The sequence below is a fragment of the Simochromis diagramma genome, unplaced genomic scaffold (genome assembly GCF_900408965.1).
Source record: "Simochromis diagramma unplaced genomic scaffold, fSimDia1.1 OVJJ01000176.1, whole genome shotgun sequence".
NCBI lineage: Eukaryota > Metazoa > Chordata > Actinopteri > Cichliformes > Cichlidae > Simochromis > Simochromis diagramma.
Genome location: NW_024386892.1, coordinates 2,630,098 through 2,650,722, shown reverse-complemented (window position 1 = coordinate 2,650,722; position 20,625 = coordinate 2,630,098). Strand labels below are relative to the sequence as shown.

The following is a 20,625-nucleotide window of genomic DNA, read 5'->3' as shown; positions in this document are numbered from 1 at the left end:
AGCAAATTGAAAAATAGAATCCTTAACAGATTTTGGGGGTCGATACACCACAGCACAAAGAATTGGGGGGGGGGGGCACAGTTCAGTTCCAGTAGCTGCACCTCGAAGCTGGTGTCAAAGACGGGTGGTAGTTCCCGGCATCGAAATTTGTGTTTAAAAATCGAAGACAATCCTCCACCTGTCAGAGATCTTAGGGGAGCTAGCATAGGCACAACCTGGGGGAAGAAGTTCTGAAAAAGCAGAAGATTCCTCAGGACGAAGCCAGGTTTCAAATAAAGAAAATCCAGCCCCGATGAGAGGAAAAAGTCGTTTAAAATAAAAGTCTTGTTTGCCAGCGATCTAACATTTAGCAAAGCCATCCAGAGTATAGTCAGATTGTTGAAAGCTGGAACAGATCTCATCAGGCGAAGATTGTTGTAGTTCACACCACCTCTGAAGAGCCGCACCCAGCTCCGAACAGGTGGGCACTCAGCCGGGGAGTCTAGGTGAGCACAGTGTCCAACAGGACTTATCCAGCAATGACAGGGCAGTCTATAGCAGAAGCGGCCCCAGAGAACATGAAAAGAAGATAGGGTATTTATAAATACGTGATAGCTGCTTGCATCAAGTGAGTGTAAGTAAGCCTTGAGGCGAACACGAATACCGCCCCGTTTACCCCGTCTCCTTTGGTGTTTCCTAGGTGGAAGGGTAGCTGGAAAGTGGCGTAAATGATCAGAGATATCCGTCTGAGTCGAGACAAAGTTCCCTGGTTGCCACTTGAAACCAGACGTTTGATGAGTCAATGGCTGGAGATTCAAAAGAGTTAGACAATCATAGGTAAGAAGTGCAAAGGCGTCAGGATAACACTGAGAAAATAGGATAGCAAACAGTAGACAAAGCTCGAGGAGACGGCTCGCCGAAAACACTGGCGCCATCTTGGCTGATAAGATGGGGCCTGATTATTTAAGACCTTGTATGTGAGGAGCAGGATTTTGAGTTCTGGATTTAACAGGAAGCCAAAACAGGAGAAATCTGCTCTCTCTTTCTAGTCCCTGTCAGGACTCTTGCTGCAGCATTTTGGATCAGCTGAAGGCTTTTCAGGGAGTTTTTAGGACTTCCTGATAATAATGAATTATCAGCCTGGAAGTAATAAATGCATGAACTAGTTTTTCAGCATTACCTCTGTTCTTTAACATTTTGAGAGAAGCCAATTGAGTCTAATAACAGGTTAAATGCCATGTTGAGGCTGTTATTTTTAGCATCTACATGGATGTTAAAATCACCCACAATAATTATTTTATCTGAGCTCAGAACTAAATCAGATAAAAAGTCTGAGAAATCAGACAGAAACTCTGTGTAAGGCCCAGGTGGACGATAGATGATAACAAGTAAGACTGGTTTCTGAGTTTCACAGCTGGGGTGGACGGGGTGAAGCATCAGGCTTTCGAATGAATTAAAAGTCTGTCTGGGTCTTTGGTTGATTAATAGGCTGGTGTGAAAAATTGGTGCCAGATATAAATATAGTGAAATCTACCATTTTTACTTGGTCCCAGGACGGGAGCATTTTTTGAAGACTGCAAACTGGAGTAGAGGAACAAACACATCCCTGGGAAAACTAAAAAATAATAAACACTCAGCACCATACCATCTGTGGCTTTTTGCCACGCTTCTTGGGACCACAGCGTTGCTTTTTTAGCCCTTTCTGTTGCTGCTGGGTTTCAAAAATGGTGGTTTTGATTTTCGTGAACGAAAGTCCCTCACGACCCATCGAGTGACTCCACCCACCAGCCAAACAGTGGCATGCAGTCTGATGACGTCACACTTTAGTACGCGCTTGGATCACTTAGGTAGGTCCTGAAAAAGTGCATACTACCAGGTACTATGACCTAATGGAAAACTGTGGCGGGCTAACAGCAGGTCCTAGCAGAAAGGTCCACCAGCGGCCATATCTCTCAAGCTCTGTTACATGATTCACACATCAGGCAGTGACATGCTCATTGGATTTAATCCTCTTCTCAACACAATACCTGTGATTTCTACATCCACGCACACCATCATTGTCTCTGTGTCACTCCAGGAAGTTATTAGATTGGCTAGCACTGAGACCGCGTCATCAGAACTGAAGAGCTTGTTAGCTTTAGCACTAATGCTGGTCAGCAGTGGCTTCTTGGAGAGCAGAGGTTTGGAAGGAGCTACCGAGAGACGAGGGAATTCTTCTTCATTGCCCGTTCGAAGAGAGCTTAGTCCTGACCTGTCACAACTATGGTCTTCAAACATGGCTTTTTTCAGCAGTTTTTGACATTGTGGTTTCAGTTTGGGTCCTAAGTGATAAGAATAATAAAAAACTAAATAGATCCACTTAAAAAGTTGAGGTATGAAGAATGGAAGTGCAGCCCAATAACAGAAGAAAGCACGTGAGCTCAGAGAACACAATACAAACATCCTTCTCCCTGCAGGTGTTCACTTCCAGGAGTCTTACGTCACAGCAGACTCTGTACTTAAGCAGAAGTACTGATGTAACCGTTGTGTTCCTGCCTATAACACATATGTGGCACACACGTACTACACATTTACAGCATCTAGCAAAAACATCCACAATGATGACAATATCTGAACTAAAAACAGAAACATCAGTGTGGCTAAATATACACAGCAAAAACTGGAGTGTTAAAATTTCAGGGTTAAAGATGTTAGAGTTGATTTCCACTCTCAAAGTGTCATTTTAACACATTCTGATTCAAATAATGTTCAGTGTTGGAGTTATTAAACAGTGTTATTCAAGTCCAAGCAAATGAACTCTGAAGAGAGTTATTTAACTTGGCAGGCCCCTGGGCTTCTGCCCAGGTAAACCCGTGGATCAATTAATAGTTTGCTCTGCCGGGCCGATTTTCCATGTGCTTCTGCTGGTTACACCGTGGTGGATGCCTGCCGTGCTGCTTGGAGTATTTTACACAAACGGTAAGTTATTCAAACTTATATAAAATTCACGGTATTCTATCGGCGCAGTGAGGTTTTCTTTAGTGATGGGCAGATGAAGCTTCATGAAGCACTGAAGCTTTTCATCCAATTGGTTCACCCCAACGCGAAGCTTCATGAAGCTTCATTTGCTCTAGCAGGACACCTACTGGACGTAAAAATAATAGCTGGCATGAATTTGAAGAGTGTGGCATTTTGCACACAGCCTGTAAATGTCAACAACAAAAGGAGTGTGTAAAACATGTATATTGTAGTGATGGCAGTATACTGTGTATATTTATAGTGGCAGTATGGGAAATGATTATTTGGAAATGCTTGAAATGGAAATGATCATTTACTGTGAGGTGAGGTGTGGTTGGGGTGTGGACAGTAGTTGTGCTTTTGTAACGTTGAGGTATGGACAGCTACACACTGAGGCTTTGAGCCTCAGTCCTGCCCACATTTTATTCTGTAAAAACTAAATTTTCACTGCTTTTATGACCTTTTTAGTGGGGAGAACATAGCTAGGATTTAATGATTTAACAAATCTTTTGAATCCTTTGTCCTCCACAATGCTAAATGGCTGGGAGTCCTCAATCACCATGCTGACCAGGTCTTCATCTATTTGAGATTGTTCTCCTGAGGAAAGACAATAAAGATAAAGCACAAATATAAATATCACACACGTAACTTATTACAGTTGTATAATATTGTTATATCATTTAGTAACATTACTGCATGCTATATTATCATGGCATTTGATGGCTCACCTGGTCTTGCTCCACAATCGGTGTTCCCCTTATTCTCATGCAAAGCTCTGTAGTGCCTAAGCATGGATGAGGTGTTGTTGTTATATCCCAGCTCCCTGGCACATAGCAAACACTTCACCTTGTACAAAAGTCAAGACAGCTCAACATAAATTGTATTGCACCATCAGTATCATGAAAATACATCTTCTGTAGAAATCTACATACCTTGTTGGGAGGAATAAGATCAAAATGTTCCCACACAGGGGAGGACATCCTCCTCTTCTTAGCTGGCTCCATTCTCTCCAGACTTTCTCTCCTCACTCTCATAAACCTCCAAACTGTCTCCAAACTCTCACTAACCGCAACTCTCCATCAAACACCCACATTTTGAATGAAGTCTGAGGGTTTATATCGCTGTCATATCTCGCGGCAAAGTTCGAACCACTTCATGAACCAGTCACGTGGTACAGCCGGGCAGCGAGGCTTCGGACGTCATCATTTTCAGCTCCTCCCATAAATGAAGCAAGCCTCGATACGCGCTTCGCGGAAACGCCCCCTCCATTACTCGACACACGCTCCGAAGCCTCGATACAGAACGTCCCATCACTAGTTTTCTTGATGTTTCTTGGTGTTCGGTTGCTGAAAACGAGCTTTAATAGAGGAGGAGATGTGTCGAAAATTCTATTTAGTAGTGATGGCCAAATGAAGCTTTCCGAAGCCCTGAAGCTTGTATTGAAAAACGGTTCATTACTCGAAGCTTTTCAACACAGTCCTCTCTGGTGACATCTGGTGGTGAAAATTTTGAAGAGCAGCTTGAATCTGCAAAATAAAACTGACTGCTCAATCATCACTGCTCACTCAAGAGTGGAGTTCTCTCCGATATTGGGCCACCGTTCCGTTGCTTTGAACATGTAATTGGTTTTGTTTTCTCGATTGGGGGGCTGAAAAAAATGTAATGCGTATTTGCGTAATACATTTTGATCAATAAGCTTTCCCTATTTAAACATGCACTATGGTGTGGCCTTTCTTTGCTCATAACTCCTTGATGTTGGTAAATACAATAAGTGAGCAATATATATATAATATACATATGAGAATGCACAGCACATTATGTAGTATGCCCCTGCTGTGAAGTCCTGCCTCCATCTACTTGTCGTTTAATCACTGGACAGCTGGACAGGTTCATACAAAATATTAGATTAGGCCAATTGTCCTATACATATTTTTGACCTAGGGGTGGGACTGATTGTGAACTGGAAAGGGGAAATGCATAGGGGGCTGAGTACGGCTGCATCGTTACTGATTTGTAGAATCATTTTGATTCGATACAGGATCCGATTCAATTTGATTGGAATCTGGAAAGTTTTGCCTCAGTCAGAAATATTACAATTCTGGTCATTTAACAGTATATATCCATAATTTCGTATCTATTAAAAGAAAGCTGACACATGTGAGACTTAATTAGAGATGTAAACAGAGAGTTATGAAACCTGCAGCTGCAGAAGCCAGCGAAGAAAAAAGAGGCAAACACAGCGCGGACCCGACGACGCACCAAAATCTGACTCTGACGCGTCGGGTCCGCGCTCTGTGTTCACGTTTGTATGCAGAATCCGTAAACCTGCTCCCAGTTACTGTTTTAGCTGTATGGTGTTTGACGACATGTTGTGAGGTTTAACCTGAGATGCTGGCGTTTCAGGCATAATAACGTTAATTTACAAATCGACACGGGATTTTAATGAATCAATATCACTTTATTCAATTTAGCATGGATTGGAATCAGAAAAGCGATAATCAAAACCCACCCCTAATCAAGAACTTGCAAAGTAAAAACATGATCAATGTAAGGTAGCCCTTTTGTTATTTACAGTTAAAAAAGAGGATTAGTGTTACTGTGTGCTGGCTGAGTCTGTTTCTTTTCTTAGAAATAGTTTCTCCTGCCCTGGAGAAAATCCACTTGCATGGAACAGAAGAGGCTGTGGAGTGCAGGAACTACACTGCAAGCTGGTAGATATGCAGGTATTCCTGGGTCCTGCAGACTATCACCTAAAAACAATAAACAAAATGATTTTCTAAACTGTAGCAATGTAATGTATGTATAGTGTCAAATACATTTTTGTAGTCTTCATCAGCTTTAATTCACATGGAAGTGTTCCTAAAGTCATATGCTGTAATGATATTTACATTATGAAAACATGATTTTGGACATTTTCAAGTTTTTCACTTCGGCAGATAAAATGAATTGAGCAAAATCAACTCAAAATATTCCCACACGCCAGAACGTCCTCTCTTCCTCGCTGGCTCCATATCTGTCAGTGGAATGATCACCTCGTCGCTCTCTGTCACCATCAACACACTCCACGAATCCCGTGGATGATTCACTTCCTTATATCCGTTTGAATCAGGTACCGAAGCAGTTACGTGCGTAATGAAGCTTCGGACGTCACTGGTCACGTGACTTTTGCCAAACGAAGCAAGCCTCGACACAGTGCTTCTGAACCAGTGTGTTGTTTTTTTCGACACACGCTCCGGAGCGTCAGCTTCAAGCGGACCATCACTACTATTTAGCCTCCAATGCTAATGTTAATGTTGCAGTCTTTTTACTCGTGAGTGACGGTAGACACTGCACGTGGAAGCGCCGCGCCACGTTCAGCTTTTTCCCTGTTCACACAGACACGTCTTTCTCCACGCCAGTTCATGAGCGTTTTTGCTTCTCTGTTTATTCAGAGCAATTTTTTCACAATTGATAAGTAAATAACATCCCAAAATAATTGAAGAGAGCTTGTTTTAGTCACTCCTGCTTTTACTTTGACATCGTCAAAGGCTTTTACTTTGGAAGGCAAAATCAGAATGACTTGATATTGATATGGTATCACTGTGGGGCTGTATACTGTTGATCTAAAGTGGAATTATCCTGTTGAAACATGAATTTTTCATTTAAGAGCATTTTGAAATCGTTAAAAGAGTAGGTCGTATATGGACAATTTGAAAAGGCTTTTATTTTGGAAAGCAAAATCAGAATGACTTGAAATTGACATGGTATCACTGTGGGGCTGTATACTGTTGATCTGGATTGGAATTACCCTGTGGAAACAGGAAATTTCCATTTTAGAGCATTTTGAAATCACTGAAAGTTAGGTCAATTATGGACAATTTAAAAAGGCTTTTATTTTGGAAGGCATAATCAGAATGACTTGATATTGATGTGGTATCACTGTGAAAAAGACTGTGGTTGGAAAGTGTTGATATAAAGTTCAAATAGTATTTGGAAATACGACTTTTGCTTTTAAGAGCATTATTAAGTCATTGAAAGAGTAGTTCAAAAATGAAGATTCTCAGGGCTTTTACTTTGAAATCCAAAATAAGATGGCCTTGACAGTGACAGGGCACAATTAGGGTACAAGGCTGTGTCATATAGATCTAACATTAGTTTGTGAAAAAAAAAAAAAAAAAAAGCCTAAATTATATGTTATTATGTTCTTAACATATCTGTTAATTCACTCGAAGTTGGCTTTTATTTTGAAATCCGGTTTCCACATCCATTCCGTAATACTTTGAATACACAGGGAACGTAAAACAAACTGGAGGCTGGCTTGACACAAGTGACAGATTCCAGGTAAGTTTGTGTGATGAGCTTCTTCTGTTCCCGGTGAAATACACCTGTACCTGTGGGAGCAGCGGAGCGGCTGAAGCTGCTCCGTCCTCCGGCCGGTGTTGCTGAGCCGAACCCACCACAGCACCGGGTGAACTGAAGCTCAGACACTAAATTCGATTAATTTTGAAGGGAGTCCGGTTTGGCAGGCACAGCTCGACCTGTCAGCGGTTTTTAGCCACAACTGTGTTTAAACTTTTGAACCTTTGAATCGGAGCATGCGGGTCTGCTCTTATCCAATCACTGTATTGATCCATCAGCACTGAGATCAATGCATTTGTTCTTCTGTGAGGGTGTACCACTGACAGATATGCGCATGTGTACAGTGAAAGGTCTGTTTAAGTTGTTAAATGATGACAAACACCTGAGCTTCAGGTTTAAAGGATCATCCCTCAGTTTTTCCCGATACTGGAACAACTAGTGCTGAGTTTGTTTGCTGGTCCTTCTCTGAAGACTGAAACCTGCTGCTGCTGATGAGGAGCATTTGTTTCTGTGGTTAAAGTTCTGCTGCCGGGCGTGAGGAGGAGGCCACAGTTTAACCAAGCGATGAAGCATCTGTCCAAAAAGAGGAAGAGTCTTTATCCTGAGCTCATCTGCTGAGAAGGAATTTCTCCACCCAGTCAGTCTGTCTTCACTCACACACACACCCACACACACCTTTACAGGTGAATTTCCTGCCTGTGTTTCTGCTGGTTTACACAGTCAGTGCTCACTTTATTAGGACCATGTTGCAGTGAGTCTGAAAGTTTCATGGTTGTGTTTAATATTCTGAAGCTTTACTGACGCAGGAAGGCTGGCTGGATGGGGGGGGGGGGGGGGATTCAAATGCCCCGGGGGAGATTTGAATCCAGGCCTCTGGAAACACCCTTTGACCATGTGACTGACCTACTCCACCTTTCAAGTTTAAAGTTCAGGTTTTCTCACAGCGGCGCGTTAATGTGGCGAGCGTGCTCAGCTGTCAGGACATGCACACGCACTGAATACCAGAAATACCACATAGCTGACATATTTCACCCACCACGCTGTGACGTGCAGTCACTCTTCTTCACTGATGAAGACTCTGCAACACACTGAGTGCAGGATTCACGTAGCCTTCAGTCTGATTCATTCACTTTCCAAATCACAGCCACGATAGCTGTGAGCGCTTCGTGTTTATTTTTCTGTTACTGGAGCCAATCATGTGCTTTATTATCAGTCTGTTAATCAGCTGATCCTTCAGCCTGATTCACTGCATTCTTCTTCTTTTTCTCTGTTTCTTGTTATTCATGCATTCCACAGAGTGCCTTTGTCCTGTCTTCCTTCCCTCTCCCAAACTGGTCTGAGCCTGGCTCTGCTGGAGGTTTCTTCCTGTTAAAATTGAGGTTTTCCTTGCCACTGTCACAAAACTTCTTACTCATATGGTTGTTGAGAGTACAAAGACAGTACAGCATCTCAAGGTGACTGTTGTTGTGATTTGGAGCTTTGATTCGGAGCTGAATAAAACCAAGTTAAAACTGGTCCACATCAGAAGTGTACTCGAGCTGTCAGTCAGGAACATAATTCAAATAATAATTTATGACACAACTAAAGCCAAATGGAGTCCAATCACAGTAAAGGACTCTGACCTCCTGAGCAGATAAAGGCGTCCACTGGAGGAGCTCAGTTTGTGACTCAGAGATGTGTTAATGAATGTGAAACTGTGAGCCCGAGGCAGGCTGACACGGGCGTGATGTCATCGCTTGTGTCAGGTCTGCTTGTCATGGACGTTAAAAAGATGATGATGTCATTGATTGTTTGTGATTGATTACCTGTATCTGTTTTAACCCTCGTCAGCTCAAACATCGGTAAAACCTTTAGCCTGTCATCATGGCAACCAGTACCAAATGGGGGGCGGTAAAGGACCAGTTGACCAGAGGCCCCGCCACAGTCACTGACGGCAAGGTGGAGGCCAATCTGGAGAACGCTGACCCCGAGCTCTGCATCCGACTGCTGCAGGTAGGAAAGAAGCAGAACCTCAGGAGTCTTGCAGGGGAAGGAGAGGGCGTCTCACAGCTCTGACCGATGGTCACTCTGCCCCTCCAGGTTCCCACAGTGGTGAACTACTCGGGTCTGCAGCGGCGGCTGGAGGTGAGTAATCAGTCATGGATGGTGCAGTTCCTTGAACTACAGGGTTTGGACCTCCTGCTGGAGGCGCTGGAGGCTCTGTCGGGCCGCGGCTGCGCCCGCATCACCGATGCTCTGCTGCAGCTCACCTGCGTCAGCTGTGTCCGGACCATCATGAACTCGTCCGCAGGGCTGCATTTCATCCTGGACAACGAGGGCTACATCAGGATGCTGGCTCAAGGTGGGTGGAGGACCAGAAAGTTAGAATGAAGCAGATCTGCCTTAAAACCACCTTAAAATCATATTTACACGCTACCCTGAGCAACAGGTAGACTCAGGTGGCTGTTCCAGCCTAAGCTAAGCAGGTAGCCGGTGTACCTGTGAGGTGAAGATGACGACTCAGAGTCATTACTTATGAAAGCGGTAACTCCACCTCCTCCTATATGCCCTCAGCTCTCGACACGTCCAATGTCATGGTGAAGATGCAGCTGTTCCAGCTGCTGGCTGCTCTTGCCGTCTTCGACCCTCGGGGACACCACCTCGTCTTCGATGCACTCGACAACTACAAGGTATGCTCATGTCCTCGTCCACTTCCTCCTCTCTCCTTATTTCCTTCCTTTTTTCCCTTCCTTCTCGGTCTCCTCTGAGGTGATTTGTGATTTCATGAGATCAGTTTAAGTAATCTGAACTCTGCCTCACGATGGCAGTCAGGACAGTTGGCGCTCAGTCATATAAACAGTTAAATGTTGCTGTAGGTCCAGGTCACTGTCAGAGGCTCTCTTGGCTGATTTCATTTGTTTAGAGGGGCATGTTTACCTGCTTGATGGACGAACCAACAGATGTCGCATGAGCTGGATGGGGAGACATGAGCAGGCCATTTGGGTCGGTTTGAAAAGCTTTATCGGCAGGACGTTAGCAAAAGGAAGTGCGAGTCAGTTTCACTTAGTTTCAAGGCTAACATGACAAGCAGAACAGCTCAAACTGAAAGCCACTGGCTGATTACCTAAGTCAGCAGAGAGCTCACAAAGCTCCACCACAGCTCCTCGCTGCCAGGTGAGAGCAACGACGACGTGGTCTGTGTACCATCAGGGCGTAACTGCAGATACACCATAACAAACAGCTGAACCTCAGACGCTGCAGATCTTATCGTCCCCGCCCAGCCTGTTCTCACAGGCTCTGAACTTACAGCATGGAATCATGGGATACCACACGTGTGCACACACACACTCGTTTTATTATCTTAGTAAGGACATCTCATTGACATAACCCTTTCCCTAGCTGCTTACCCTAACCATCAAAAATGAATGCCTAACCCTAACCATAACCTAACTGTAACCCTGACACTAAAACCACATTTTGAGCCTCAGACACGTCTTCAAACTTGTGGGGATGGGCACTTTGTCCCCATAAGGGCTGTTGGTCCCCACAAGTATAGTGGCATGCCAATTTTCTGTCCTCACAAAGATGTCTAAACATAACATGTACGCACACACACAGTTATTAGGAGTGTTTAATCATCACACTTCAGTCAGACTGAAGCAGGAAGTTGTGTTTAATGAAGGTGTAAACGAACAGTGTCCGTCCTCTGACCTGTCACTTCCTGCGTCTGTATTCAGAGCCTGAAGAAGCAGCAGTATCGCTTCAGCGTGATCATGAATGAGCTTCACGCCACCGACAACATCCTCTACATGGTGACGCTGCTAAGTATGGTCAACGTCCTCGTGCTGCAGGAGGAGGAGCTGAGGAGAGGGCACCGGGTGCGGCATGAGTTCATCGGTAAAACGAACTGTTTATCACCAATCTGACATCACCCCTGACATCATCATCATGATGTCATTGCTGACATCACTGCTTTCATCATGTTGTAGGGTCTTTACCTCACAACAGAAAGACCTTGATGTGACTGTTGTTGTGATTTGGCGATGTATAAATAAAGTTGAATTAAACTGTTATCAGAGTTATGTGTAGGAGGAGCTTGATATCTGTCACAGTGTGACATCACATCCCTGTACGGAGGCTTTCCTGGAGTCAGGTCTCGCTGAGGGCTCGAGTGTCAGACCCTCAGAGGTCGTCATGGTGTGAGTGTGTCCTGCTGCTTGACCAAAATAAGAAGTGATATATATGTCTGTGATTTTTAGGTCTGCAGCTGCTGAACCTGCTCCCCAGGCTCAGGTACTGGCTTCATTCTCACTTTGCTTACATCAGTTATTAATCAATAATCAATCGTGTTTCCAATCAGTTTCCTGCCTGTGTGTGCAGGGAGACGCAGGACAAGGACCTGAACATCCAGTGTGACGTGTTTGAAGACTCTCTGTCGGAGGACATGGAGAGGCTGTACGGAGGGATTGATATGAGCAGCCACCAGCAGGTCTTCACAATGCTCTACACCATGGTAACCACAGTTTAAAGAGTGATGCGACTCAAGCTGGAACGTTTAAACCAATGTTTCCCAACCACTGTGCCGCGGCACAAAGGTGTGCCGTGGAAGATTATCTTATTCCACCCAATTGGTACTCTAAGCCAGCGGTCCCCAACCCCCGGGCCTCGGACCGGTACCGGTCCGTGAGTCGTTTGGTACCGGGCCGCGAGAGTTGAGGCTCAGGCATGAAATGTTTAGTTTTCAGGGTTTTTATCGGTTGTCAGAGTTATTTTGTTATCGTTTTTATCGTTAACTCGGCTTTCCTGGGTCTTTTCACGTGTGTTATGAATAAATCTTCTTTTTTTCGGTACCGGTACTAGTTTTATTTTGTTGTATTTATCCGCGACACCTTAAAGGCCGGTCCGTGAAAATATTGTCGGGCATAAACCGGTCCGTGGCGCAAAAAAGGTTGGGAGACCGCTGGTCTAAGCAAACGGCTTGAGTAATGGGCAGAACAATTACATTATCTTCCACTAGAGGGCAGTACAACTACCTGCTCTAATTAAATTGGTTGCCGACTGCCAGTAAAACAGAAGAACATGAAGAAGAAATTATATAATAGTCATGCTGTGAGTGAGACGACGCAGCACGTAATAGCAATAAATAAATATTTGAAAAGAAAAATAGTGAGTCTGATCTGGGTCCTTGAGAAAATTCCGACCCAGACGAAGGCCCTAGCATTAGTAGTGGTCAGAAGAAAGCAAAAAAAGGGTAGATTGGGGACAAACTTGTTAGTCCAATAATCACACAACTGGTATGTTAACTCCAACTTGAATGGTTGCCTTCTTTCGTTCCTCCACACAAGAAAAAACTGACACTCCAAAAAACTCCTACTTCCCCTTCCCGCCTGCGCGTAGCCATGCCCCCCCTTCACTGGACACTTGCGCAGTGGGACAGATACATCTAAACAAACTGAACCAATTCTGCTATACATGGTGCGCGGGGAAAAATTATCAATATGCTTTTTGTGACTTTTTTGTTTGGTAGTATGTTGTGTGAAATATGTACCGTGGCTCCAAAAGATTGGGAAACACTGGTTTAAACTACAGAACCCAACACTGCCACCTTCAGAGCGATTGGCGCAGCATCTGTGAAAGTGACACTGCTGGTAGTTCTTTTCAATGATAGCGTCTGTCTCCTTACATTTCTATGTTCACACTGCAGTCGAAAGCGCATCAAATCCGATTTTTTTTTTTTTTTTTTTTTTTTTTTTTTTTTTTTTTTTTTTTTTTTTTTTTTTTTTTTTGGACCCTATGCGACCCATATCCGACCATGGTGTGACAGTGTGAACGGAACAAATCCAATATTTTCAAATCTGATCTGGGTCACTTTCGTATGTGGTGCTGAATCTGATACATATCCGATGTTTTAGAAAGCGACTGCTGTTTGATGGTCATGTCGCATTAAATCCGTCTTGTACGTCACTGACACAAGACAGACGCCAATTATCAGCGCCGCAGAAGCACCCGAGAAGACATCGCGAACGCTTCCGGCCATCCAGTGTAGATGTTAGTGAAACTGTTGGGAAGACAACGTGAACATTTTATTTGTACTGTATAATCTGCAGATTCTGACAGAAACCTGCAGCTATCCTTTGAAGCAGCGCTCCTCTAAAACAGCAATAAGGATCATTATTAGGTTATTTACATTATTATGTAAATAACAAAATAACTTAAAGCAAAATTGGGAAACGTAAAGTCCGAAGTCTTTATATTAAGGGCCATCAGTCAAACAATATTATTTGCTCTGGGTCTAAACAGAGCGCGTCGTGTGTGACGTCTTCTTTTGCGCATGCGGCCGCTTCGAGGGTTCACACTAGAGCGCGTTTGCTGTCCCATTTTATTTGTAGTGTGAACGAGCAGACAAAAAAATCGGATTTGATCAAAAAATTGGAATTGAGCATTAACACCTGCAGTGTGAACGTAGCCAAAATAACCTGTCCTGACCCTCTCTGCGTTCAGGTGTCCAGCCATCCATCCTCCGTGCAGCTGCTGTCCATCCTTCAGGCCTTGTTGCTGGTGGGTCCGGACAGAGCTGAGGTCTGGTGTGCTCTGGAGCTGCTGATGGATCGAGCCACCCTGCTGGCTCAGGATGGTAAGTATGAGGGTGCATCCAACAGCAGATCACTGGGTCCAGCTCTGATTCCGCCTCTTTGTAGAAGTGTCCTCTCTATATAAACGATGACCCCTGTAAAGAGTCCCTTAAGGTTCAGATGCAGGCCCTGTTTTATGTCAGTTTGTATAAATGACAGCAGGCAGAGTATGATCAAAGCTGAGGGCATTTCACAGGATCAGGCGAAGGTGAATTCATCGGCTCTGTTTTTCTTGATCGCAGCTGAGGTAGACTCTGCAGATCACCTGCTGGAGAAGCTCCTCCCCCGAAAGACTTACTCAGCCAATCTTACCATCGACAGGGCGGTCCAGACTAGACTACCAGACAGTCCTCCCAGCCAATCAGAGGGCACTCACCAAAGATGCTCCGACAGCCCCCACTGCAGCAGCACTGCCTCCGGCTCTTCCCACTTCCTATGCCCCCCCTCTTCCTCCTCCCTTACCCGCTGCTATGACTCTTCCCTTCACCCCCTCCACCCCACCTTACCTGGTGCTATGGCTCCTCCCCTCCACCCCCACCACCCCCACCCTTACCTGGTGCTGGACCTCCACTCCCCCCCTCTCCTCCAGGTGACATCAGAGCTGAGACAGTTCAAAGTCTGGGCAGGTTATATAGCAGCTCCGCTCCTAATTCAAGCCACACCCCCTGCCCAACACTGCGGATATGAAGAAGCTGAACTGGCAGAAACTTCCATCCAGACTGGTGTCAGGTGAGGCCTGGTGTTGGCCCAGGTCAGGTGCAGGATTCATCCAAGCTGACGTCACTCTGTGTCCACAGGCCACGAGTCTCTGTGGACGTCAACATCTTTGGACTCCATGGAGCCAGATTACTGCAGCATCGAGCACCTCTTCAGTCTCCCTCCGACTGAGACCAAGACCAGAACCAAGTCAAAGACGGAGCCCAAAGAGGTGCCGCAGCTTTCTCTGTCTTCACCTTACAGGTGTGGCGTTACACGTTTTACCTTTTTCACATCCACATGTTCAATTCTGTCCACAGGTGTCCTTCATCGACGCCAAGAAGAGCCTTAAGCTCAACATCTTCCTCAAGCACTTCAAATGGTGACTGTTCTTTTTCTGAGTCTTGCAGCCAATAAAAACACCTGTACTGTGACATCACCATCCCTGTATCACCTGACCTGTCTCACCTGCAGTTCCCACGAGGACTTTGTGGATCTCATCCGAAGAGGAGACCGATCAAAGTTTGATGTTGAGGCCCTGAAACAGTTCATCAAACTCCTCCCAGAGAAACATGAGGTCAGAGCAGAGGTCACCTGCGCTTCACCTGTTCTCCACCTGTCTCTCACCTGCCCCTCACCTGTGCTTCAGTTGTCCTTCACCTGTACTTGACCTGTATCTCATCTTTCCCTCCTCAGGTAGGGAACCTGAAGTCTCATCTGGCAGAGCAGGACAAGTTGGCATCAGCAGATCAGTTTTACCTGCAGCTCATTGATCTGCCCAGGTGTGAGGACAGCGCCAGCTGCAGCACACATCAAGCACAGATAAATAAGCACAGCTCACCACAGGTCCACTCACTCGCTGTGTGTGTGTGTGTGTGTGTGTGTGTGTGTGTGTGTGTGTGTGTGTGTGTGTGTGTGTGTGTGTTGCAGTTACTCTCTGAGGATTGAGTGTATGTTGCTGTGTGTTGGAGACTATGAGGCTCAGAGCTGAGCTGCTGGACCGCGCCTGCCAGAGTGTGTATATACATGACAAACACACAGCAGCTACACGACAAACACACTGGCTGCACACGCACGTTTGGCTGCTGTGGTGGTGTTCTTGTTTCTGTTTGTGTGTGTTGTTTTGTGTGCAGGTGTGAAGGAGAGCGCTCGGCTGCCAGTCTTCTGTAAACTAATCCTGAGTGTCGGAAACTTTCTCAACTATGTGAGAATCTTTTTTTTTTTTTTTTTACTCGTTGTAATCTGATTACTTTGTGTGGCATGCTCAGTGACGGTCCTAAAGCAGTTCTCTTCCCGAAGACTCAAACCACACAAACAAACTCTTCCATCTATATGAATGAGCGATATTTTTGTTTTATTAAAAATTTGAACATAATTCAACACAAACTCTTGTGAAGGACACAAAGTCAAAGACTTCCAAGCAGAGCGCATCGGCCAGCACAACACAGAGTTTGGGTCCTTTACGCTAAGCGAGACAGGTGGAGAACAAGCTAGCGGTCAGTGTGCCGCATCCTATGCGAAAGGGCCTTAAGTTCTTGGCTAGTTTAGCATCAACATGCTGTCTGTGCAGATGTTAGCAGTATAAAGCAGCTGTTTATGTCCTGGATGCTGGTTCCACTGCACCATGATGCTTGTCCTTTCGTGCAAGAAAAATAAGTCATGTCCGTGTCTCTGCTGTGGAGTGGGCCTCTAGCAACTGCTGGACTTCACCTCAGCTAACTGGAGCCTCTGATGAAGTTTTTATGAAGTTATCTAAGCAGTAATATCACAGCTGTGAGGTTGATTGCACTAACAGTTCATCCGAGGAGTGTTTTGTTTGTTTTTTTTGTTTTTATTTGTTTGCACATTCAGGCAGGTGTGACTCAGCACCAACTATTAGCTCAGCACAAATCTACCAACAGACTGTCTACCAAGACAGTTCATTTAGTTGCCAAATCATAAATCAGTCTGTTATTTAGCTGAAATAAAATGTAAAGGCTGGTAGTCTGATTTAGTCATGTGATGTATGGTCCATCAGGGAACTCACACGGGGAATGCTGAAGGCTTTAAGATCAGCACTCTGCTCAAACTGACCGAAACCAAAGCCAACAAGTCGAGAGTCACGCTGCTGCACCACATCCTGCAGGTAATGCTGGGAATACTACGAATACTGGGGAATACTGCAGTATTCTCATAATAATTCAGTTGCTGCTGTTTGTGACCCTTAAGAGGCTGAAGAGAATCACCCCGACCTGCTCAACCTGCCCGATGACCTGGAGATCTGTGCAAAGGCTGCTGGGTAAACACATATAGGAGTTCAGTCACGTACAGACTGCTGGGTGGAGTCTGTGACGTGGTCGCTCAGGTGTTTCGCCTGCAGCGGTGTTAAATGTTGCCCTCTGACTCCACCTGCAGGCTCAGCTTGGACTCTATTCAGTCTGAAACAAACACTCTAAACAAACGGCTGAAAAACTCAGAGAGGAGCGTTTCCTCCTCATCTGACGACATGAAGGAGCAGTACCTGTCCACCATACAGGTGAGTCACTCAGGATGAGGCTGTCACCTTTACGGGCAGATAAATCCAGTCTGTACACTCACTGACACCGTTTTAGTGGGACAGACCTGCTGTTCCAGGTGAACTTACCTGTTGTTCTTATGTGGTGTTACCAGGAGAGCCTGCAGGCTGTTGAGCAGCTGCAACTCCTGCTGTCATCTGTGGAGGAGCAGAGGAAGCACCTGTCCGCCTACCTCTGTGAGGACAGCAGCAGCTTCTCCCTCGAAGAGCTCTTCAGCACCATCAAGGCATTCAGAGACCTCTTCCTTCGAACCCTCAAGGTCAGCGCCAATCGCAGTGCGGCTCAGTCTGCAGGACTCATACCCTGCCGCACGTTTGCATGTGTCATTTAAACTATGTCTCAGCCAGCCAATCGGCTCTGACTTTAACCGTGACAAAGTGTGGTAGCTGCCACACATTAGTCCTGTTTCCCTGTAAATGTTAAGCTCCGCCCTCTCTGGGGGGCCGGTTAGCCTGCTGAAGTTTGAACTGTGTGTTCCTTTTATTCTTCGATCAGGAGAACGAAGGTCACAGGGAGCAGGAGAAGAGGAGGAAGAGGTTGGAGGAAGGGAGGAAACTGAGAGAAGAAGCCCCCACCAGAAAGATCAGTAAGTCAGACACCATTATTTCACCTTAAATCCTCCCTCCTTAAATGGAGAGACAGGTGTCCCTCACCTGTCTCTCCAGGTGTGGCAGGTGAAGGACAGGTCAAGTACAAGTGGAGAACAGGTGAGACATGTGAAGGGCCGGTGACGGACAGGTCGAGAATCAATAGCTGACATCAGCAACATTTTTCTGCAACAGTTTATCAGCAGCTGAATATTTAAAGGAAATGATGTGACAGCATCAGGACGAGAAGAAAGTTTGTAAAGATTAAATGCTGCTGTACCTGTGAGGCTGTCAGGTGATGCAGTGACAGCTTTCACCTGTTGTTTGTGACACGTGCGCTAAGCTCACAGGGGAACGTGTGTCTGTGCTGCAGTTAGGACAGACATGGCCAATTGGGACGAAGGATGCATCGTCGACAACCTGCTGGCCGAGATCGGGAAGGGCTGCAGGCTGAGGAAGACAAGGCCACGGGCAGAGCCGGACGGTGGGGTCGAAGGTGAGAGCCCGGCAGGACTTCTGCAGACTTTCTTGTCACTACTGCTCGTTTGATCAAGTTCTCCTTTTCAGGTCACCCCGGGGTCACGCAGATGTCACCGGCCCAAGACAAGCCAGATTTTCCCGAGAAGCCTCGGGAGGAGGTCCGGACTCCCACACATCCACCTGCTGGAACCAGACCAGAACCGGAGCCAGCAGAGCCAGACAGAGCTGCCTCAGAGCTCCAGGCCCTCGGTGAACGCCCCGCAGCTGAGGTCCAGGGTCCGGAGTCTGAAGTGGACACCAGACCGGCGCAGCAGGAAGTCCAGCACACAGCTAGTCAGCAGGATGTGACCCAGGTCAACAGGAGCAAAGATCCTAACCCGGAAGATTCTGCTCCCCAGAACGCATCAAACACCTTAGACACCAGCCCAGCAGGTAGAGTGAGGCGCTGTGCTCTCTGCTTCAGGCTTTGAGCACGCTCAGTGCTGCTGTTTGTTTCTGAAACATGGAAATTTTAATGCTTCCTGTCCCACAGCCCACCCACACAGATCAAGTTGTGTTCAGTGTTTGCAGCAGAGTGACGGAGACTCGGCCGCAGATTGCAGTTGAGTGGAGTCGAGATTGCCATACCATGGTGATGTAGCCGGGTCAGTCTGGCTGTTGTGATCTAGCTCTGAGTCTATGAGGTCACTTCCTGTTCCTGAACATTAGTGTTTCCTGTGACATGGTGAGCTGAGGCTCAGGCTGTAAGGTCTCATCAAGACGATGATAGAACATCCTTTAGTGTTGATGATGAAATAAGCTTTATATCTAGAAACCGACCAATCGTATCCTCTCTTTGATCTCCAGAAGGCCACACAGGAAGAAAGCGTTTGAAGAAAAAGAAAAAATGCATCCTTCAGTGAGGTGAGCTCACCTGCAGCTGTGCATAAATCCACGTCAGCGGCGATTCACTGCTGTCCTTCACTCTAAAGCATTTCATTGGTCGAAATGTTTTTATGTTGTGGGATTTAAGGTCTTTTTTTTTTTTTAAATATCATTTATTATTTTATTCTTCTTCTATGGTTCCAGGTACATGGGTCAGGACTTGTTTCTGTGGCGACAGGACTGGACCTGCAGGAGAACAAAGTGTTTAAAAGGGAAACGCAATCATAAAGAACGAGGAAGCAGCAAGGATTCTGGGCGGAGCTTCCTGTGACTGACTGATCTAACCCTCGCTCACCTCTCAGTGGCGCCGAAGTGACTGCGTCCATTTGTGATGTCAGCAAGGTTTCTGTGTGCACTTCCTGTCAGGTCGAGGCGCTGCACTGTCTCTGAGCTCAGGTGGTCTGATGTGGGTGGGGCTCAGAAAGCACAGCAAATAAACTCTTTCCAGGTTAATGCCACCTGCCTGCTCACCTGGTTTCTTGCAAAAGACCTTTTAGATTAAAAGCCTCGCATTGTTCCCGTGCAGGTGTTCAGGTTTTAGACTTTTCTGTTCTTATTGTTGATTAAAGTTCGCTGAGACTTTTACTGTTAGAATAAATGTTGTTCTAGCTCTTTGATGAGTCCTGTTTTTTGTTTGTTTGTTTGCTAAAGTACCGAACGGGACAGAAAAACAATCAGAATTGTCTGAGGGCCAGGAAAGATGCCCAACGGGTTTATTTCTTCAAGTGGAGAAAACGTGTCAATGTGATATTGGTCCACTTGATTGATCTTTATCATTATTATTATTATTTATTTATTTTAAGTTATTAAAAATTGGACAGACAATTAGACAGAAAAGGGGGAAAGAAAAACAGAGGGGATCGGGGGACAGTAAGAGAAGACACTGAGAAAATCCATTGGGTCACCTGTTAACAGAAGAAAAAAGAAAACAAACAACAAGAGAACAACACAAAACAGAGGTCAAAGCAACAACCTATCTACGTGTAAGTAACAGTAAATACTAAATATTGAATGTTGAGCAGCACGCAAGATCAACAGCGCACGATATGCTTTAAGGTAGCAGCCAAGGAAGATATAGTTTGTGTCTGTGAGCACCCATGTGTACAACCCGAAATGCGGCCCTCAAATGCGTCCTTAATTTCCCTGAATTTTAAAGATGGGTCGGTGTAGCCTTCATGGCCCAACATATCCCAGACTTCATAGCGCGGCGGTGGTGTGGATAATTTTGCCGAAAAAAAAACGGCGGAAGCGGAGCGGACGAAGAGTAAACTTTCAGAAGTAAGTACTGAATATTATGTCACTTATTTATGCGCAAATGTTTTTATAATGAAGAACATTAAAACATTACTGTTGGCAACATGTCGGGAAAGTTATGTGACATTAGCGATGTTTGTACTAACTTGGTTTTAAAGCCTTTACTTCAAAATATTCGCCGTTCAATAGCTGACTTTAATCTTA

The 20,625-nt window shown here is 45.5% G+C and overlaps 1 pseudogene; it reads left to right on the top strand.

Annotated features, from left to right (window-relative positions):
* Positions 1-1,982: 1,982 nt before the first annotated feature.
* On the top strand, positions 1,983-19,781 carry LOC120734780 (annotated as a pseudogene).
* The last annotated feature ends 844 nt before the right edge of the window (positions 19,782-20,625 follow it).